Raw genomic sequence first — 6,693 nt, 5'->3', positions numbered from 1 at the left:
CGGGCATCCTTGGTGTCGATGTCGAAGGTTCAACGGCGTGCGTTGGGGTTGATTTTCTTATTTGGGCACACATTCCTAAAATGACCCAGTTGGCCACATTCGAAGCAAGCACCCGTTCTGTGTGCGTTGGGCATCTTTCGAGCGACGGGTCCTTGGCGCCGGTGGCGAAACCTGCCACATCCTTCAAAGTGATGCTTGTGGCATTCGTCACAAAAAGGCAGTTTTCCGGCATAGCCTTTCTTGTCGTTGGAGGTAAAAGGCTTCTTGGCGGGGTTGTTGTTATTGTTGTGGTTGCTTGATTGAGAGGCTTCCCATGTTCTTTTGTTGTTACTCGGGTGGTTCTCGACCATTGGTGCCGGTGCTTCCATTTCATTCACCGTTTCTAAGGCTTGGCGGGCCATTGTTAAAGCCTCTTGTAGGTTAGTGGGTTGAGATGTCATTACCTTGTGTTGAATGCTCTTAGGGAGGCCATCCATGTAAAGTTCGACTCTTAGGGATTCGGGAGTCATGAGAATTGGACACATCGAGACTAGTTCGGTAAACCGTTGATTATAAGCCTCGAGGTCCTTTCCGGCCGTTTTTAAATTCCTTAGACCCTGTTCGAGCCTTCGAGTCTCGTCGCGCGGGAAGTATTCGGTGATCATTCTTTCTCTTAATTCGGTCCAAGAGAGTGTGTGGGCTTCATCGCTTCCCACTAATTGTACATACGTGTTCCACCATGAGAGAGCAATACCGGTGAAAGTGAGGGTGGAAAACTTGACCTTATCTTGGTCTCGACAACCGCTTGTGTTAAAAACGGTCTCCATTTGTTCAAACCATCGGGTGAGAGTAACCGGTCCCCCGGTTCCATCGAAAGTGGGAGGATTGTACTTCATGAAGTTCTTGTAGGAGCAACCTTCGATTGAATTACCGGCTCCATGATTGTTGTTGTTAGAAAAGTGATCGGCCACGGCCGTACCCACGGCGGTGGTTATCATTCGTTGAAGAGCTTGTTCTAGAGTTTCGAGAGGAGTATTGTGTTGACCTTGGTGAGCCATTGTTCCTTCATGAGACAAGAATATCGTTGGTTAGTATTTTCAACAATACTAACCGTGGCATGGAATAAGGATAGAGAGAAAATTTTCCTTGACTCGCCTTAAATTCTCTATGTCATAATGTCGGAACGTCCATGTGAATCACCGTAATATAATCCCGGAAATTATATTACCCTGATTCTCATGTGCATTTAACATTACTTCATAAAGTCAAGGTGGCGCACCAACAAAATTTATCAACGTAAGATCAAGATCGAATACGAGTTAGATATGATAGAAGAGTTCGAGTATAAATGCACAATTAGTCAAATAATTCCTACTTCAGTCTATATGCCGGTTGTAGTCTAGATTCACCTATGTACCCTATGACTCGGGGTGAACACAAATGAACTCTAAATCCCTACAACCAAGGCTCTGATACCACCTGTAGCGACAGATGGGGTAGAAACCCACCCAGTGCCTTTCCAGCTAACCGCTTGGTGACCACTGAGTGTACCTCAGACACTGATTTTACGGCCCGCATTTCTGCCAAACTGCCAACCCTCAAATTCCAAGGGATCGCAAGGGGTAAGAGCCAATGCCTCGTCACAGGTAACACTGTGAGAACCCCCTCTACGATTAACCCGCCAAAAAGCATAGTCCGTATGAGTGCCCGGCCTAACAGCCGGCGCGCGTGACTACCTTTACGGCTAAGGTTAAACCAGCTCTGATACCACCTGTAGCGACCCCGACAAATCGTCAAGTGACGGCGTCGGCTACGTGGGTCCCATTACCTGATTATAAGTCTTTAAGATAACGTTTGACCAAAATATGTCGCCTTCATTTCAAAATAAAGATTGTTTCAAAGTTTACAAGAATTGTTCAACCCAAAAGTTAAGTTACAACGTTATAGATACGATTGAAATCTAGGCGACACGGTTTAAAGTAAAGTCAAAAGACGCTCCATGAAATGCATGTATACTCGACATCGGATGCAAGTATCAAATAGTAAGCGGAAGCATGTTTCACATATCGTGCAAGACCTGAGAAAAACATAGAAATCTGTCAACGAAAACGTTGGTGAAATCATAGGTTTAAGTAAGTAAGTACAAGTGAACCACAAGATTTGCATCAATGAAATAATAGTAATACATTCCAAAAGTTTGTTTCACGAGCACCCAATTATCAAAGCTTAACATTCCTTCCATTGTATACCCCATCACTTAGTGCTAGAACAAACACTGATTCTCGAAATTATATTTCATCCGTAGACGGTAGCGAACCGTCAAGGATGAGGGTTGTCAACCCATATGGCCATATAACATAAGTTCTCGCTTACACCCGGCAAGTGTAATTAATGATAATCGAATTGAGGATTTTGTTCTAAACTCGTATGTAGAATGTTTGTTTTCCCGTTCTTGTGTTCACTTAGTTCAAAAGAATCGTTTATGTTTTCTCATCCCAATATAAGTTCAAAAAGAGTAAAAGTGGGACTATGATCTCACCTTGAGTGCACGAGTAGTAAAGTACTTCAACAAGTAAACGTGTGCAAAGAACAATGCTAGTCTTGACCTAAACAATAGGTTGTATCAATAACGGTAAACACGATAGGTCAAAGATGTTCAATTAGTCCTATGGCTCAATACGACTCGATTAATATAGCATGTGAAGCAAATTGTCAAGTTTCATGCAAGATACAAGTATAAAAGCATGTTAGGAAGATTGCATAATTAATTGGTTAAGTTTGACAAAAAGTCAAACTTTGGTCGGTCAAAGTCAACGAAAGTCAACACGTTCGGGTCGGGTTTCGGACAAATTTTCTATGCTAGTTATTCATATATAAGCGTGTTAGGACAAGTTGCATGCGAATTGGAAGTCTAAAACATGGCAAACATTTCACGTGAAACGGACATTGGAGACAGAAGCTGGGCACGGCTTATGCCGCGCCGCGGCCAGGCCTGTCGCGCCGCGACAATGGCCGTGGCCTGGTCCCAGGCCTGTTTCACTTGTTCAAGACTTGGTCAATTTTCAAACAAACGCAAAACTCAAACCGTAAACAACTAGAAGACGTATCTTATACCGTTGGAAAGCTCTTTTGACAAGGAACACAACTAAACATGTTTCACCAAACAAAAACATCATTTATAATAGCCGAAAACTCATCAAGTGATCATTAAACGTTCATTTTTAAGGTTTCAAGTTCTTCAAATGCAATTTGAGTTTCGGGAAACCAATTCACACATATAATATGCCGTTTTGAAGGCAATGAAACATACATTACAACTAAACACTAATAATTAACATTCCATGGCATTCAAGCATCCAAAAATTCATGTCAAGAACTATCAAACCCTAGTCAAACATCACAAAATCAATATTCATGTTTTTGAAGTTTTCTTAATCAACCTACGCATCAAAACGAAGCTAGTGATACTAGTAACACAATTAAAACATGCACTTTAACAATCTAACAACATTAACTCATCCAAAATCAAGGATTAAGCACACCCATTTCAAGTTCATGCTAGTTACTCCAAAAACAACAAATCGAGCAAACCAAACATATATTCATGTTAGACTCGAGCCATAGACACTAACTAACACCATTTCAAATCAAAAACACGAATTTAGAGAAATCTAGAGTTTTAGAAATGTTACTCAAACGAGATGAAGTTGGTATCAAATTGTAGAGGATGAAGAGAGGATTCCAAATATGTAATCAGATTTGTTGTGAGCTTCCAAGATTGAATTTAGATGATGAATGAATGGAATGGGTTTGTGTGTGTGTTCTTGAGATGGAGAGAAAAGGGATGAGGGAGATGATGGAATGGATGAAATGGGTTGACTAGTTGACCTAGTCAACTAGTTTGCCCATTTGGCAACTCCGGTCCCTCAAGTTTCAAAGCGGGTGCGGGATTTAACCGATCGAATATTTTATTAACGAGAGATGTTATAATTAAATGACGGAATTATTATGAACATTAGTCAACGGAAACTACGAATTTAAATAACGAAAGATATTATTTAAAAGAAAAAGACGGTGTTAAAAATAAATTTAACGGAAAAACGCGGGATGTTACATCTTAGCAGCCCATGTGAGTCACCTAACACATGTGGGAACCATCATTTGGCAACTAGCATGAAATATCTCATAAAATTACAAAAATATGAGTAATCATTCATGACTTATTTACATGAAAACAAAATTACATATCCTTTATATCTAATCCATACACCAACGACCAAAAACACCTACAAATACTTTCATTCTTCAATTTTCTTCATCTAATTGATCTCTCTCAAGTTCTATCTTCAAGTTCTAAGTGTTCTTCATAAATTCCAAAAGTTCTAGTTTCATAAAATCAAGAATACTTTCAAGTTTGCTAGCTCACTTCCAATCTTGTAAGGTGATCATCCAACCTCAAGAAATCTTTGTTTCTTACAGTAGGTTATCATTCTAATACAAGGTAATAATCATATTCAAACTTTGGTTCAATTTCTATAACTATAACAATCTTATTTCAAGTGATGATCTTACTTGAACTTGTTTTCGTGTCATGATTCTGCTTCAAGAACTTCGAGCCATCCAAGGATCCATTGAAGCTAGATCCATTTTTCTCTTTTCCAGTAGGTTTATCCAAGGAAATTAAGGTAGTAATGATGTTCATAACATCATTCGATTCATACATATAAAGCTATCTTATTCGAAGGTTTAAACTTGTAATCACTAGAACATAGTTTAGTTAATTCTAAACTTGTTCGCAAACAAAAGTTAATCCTTCTAACTTGACTTTTAAAATCAACTAAACACATGTTCTATATCTATATGATATGCTAACTTAATGATTTAAAACCTGGAAACACGAAAAACACCGTAAAACCGGATTTACGCCGTCGTAGTAACACCGCGGGCTGTTTTGGGTTAGTTAATTAAAAACTATGATAAACTTTGATTTAAAAGTTGTTATTCTGAGAAAATGATTTTTATTATGAACATGAAACTATATCCAAAAATTATGGTTAAACTCAAAGTGGAAGTATGTTTTCTAAAATGGTCATCTAGACTTCGTTCTTTCGACTGAAATGACTACCTTTACAAAAACGACTTGTAACTTATTTTTCCGACTATAAACCTATACTTTTTCTGTTTAGATTCATAAAATAGAGTTCAATATGAAACCATAGCAATTTGATTCACTCAAAACGGATTTAAAATGAAGAAGTTATGGGTAAAACAAGATTGGATAATTTTTCTCAGTTTAGCTACGTGAAAATTGGTAACAAATCTATTCCAACCATAACTTAATCAACTTGTATTATATATTATGTAATCTTGAGATACCATAGACACGTATACAATGTTTCGACCTATCATGTCGACACATCTATATATATTTCGGAACAACCATAGACACTCTATATGTGAATGTTGGAGTTAGCTATACAGGGTTGAGGTTGATTCCAAAATATATATAGTTTGAGTTGTGATCAATACTGAGATACGTATACACTGGGTCGTGGATTGATTCAAGATAATATTTATCGATTTATTTCTGTACATCTAACTGTGGACAACTAGTTATAGGTTACTAACGAGGACAGCTGACTTAATAAACTTAAAACATCAAAATATATTAAAAGTGTTGTAAATATATTTTGAACATACTTTAATATATATGTATATATTGTTATAGGTTCGTGAATCAACAGTGGCCAAGTCTTACTTCCCGACGAAGTAAAAATCTGTGAAAGTGAGTTATAGTCCCACTTTTAAAATCTAATATTTTTGGGATGAGAATACATGCAGGTTTTATAAATGATTTACAAAAGAGATACAAGTACGTGAAACTACATTCTATGGTTGAATTATCGAAATCGAATATGCCCCTTTTTATTAAGTCTGGTAATCTAAGAATTAGGGAACAGACACCCTAATTGACGCGAATCCTAAAGATAGATCTATTGGGCCTAACAAACCCCATCCAAAGTACCGGATGCTTTAGTACTTCGAAATTTATATCATATCCGAAGGGTGTCCCGGAATGATGGGGATATTCTTATATATGCATCTTGTTATTGTCGGTTACCAGGTGTTCACCATATGAATGATTTTTATCTCTATGTATGGGATGTGTATTGAAATATGAAATCTTGTGGTCTATTGTTACGATTTGATATATATAGGTTAAACCTATAACTCACCAACATTTTTGTTGACGTTTAAAGCATGTTTATTCTCAGGTGAATATTAAGAGCTTCCGCTGTTGCATACTAAAATAAGGACAAGATTTGGAGTCCATGTTTGTATGATATTGTGTAAAAACTGCATTCAAGAAACTGATTTCGATGTAACATATTTGTATTGTAAACCATTATGTAATGGTCGTGTGTAAACAGGATATTTTAAATTATCATTATTTGATAATCTACGTAAAGCTTTTTAAACCTTTATTTATGAAATAAAGGTTATGGTTTGTTTTAAAAATGAATGCAGTCTTTGAAAAACGTCTCATATAGAGGTCAAAACCTCGCAACGAAATCAATTAATATGGAACGTTTTTAATCAATAAGAACGGGACATTTCAGTTGGTATCCGAGCGTTGGTCTTAGAGAACCAGAAAATTTGCATTAGTGTGTCTTATCGAGTTTGTTAGGATGCATTAGTGAGTCTGGACTTCGA

Source organism: Rutidosis leptorrhynchoides, chromosome 10 (assembly GCF_046630445.1).
Source record: "Rutidosis leptorrhynchoides isolate AG116_Rl617_1_P2 chromosome 10, CSIRO_AGI_Rlap_v1, whole genome shotgun sequence".
NCBI lineage: Eukaryota > Viridiplantae > Streptophyta > Magnoliopsida > Asterales > Asteraceae > Rutidosis > Rutidosis leptorrhynchoides.
The sequence above is the reverse complement of the archived record's forward strand: the minus strand, read 5'-3'. Positions refer to the sequence as shown.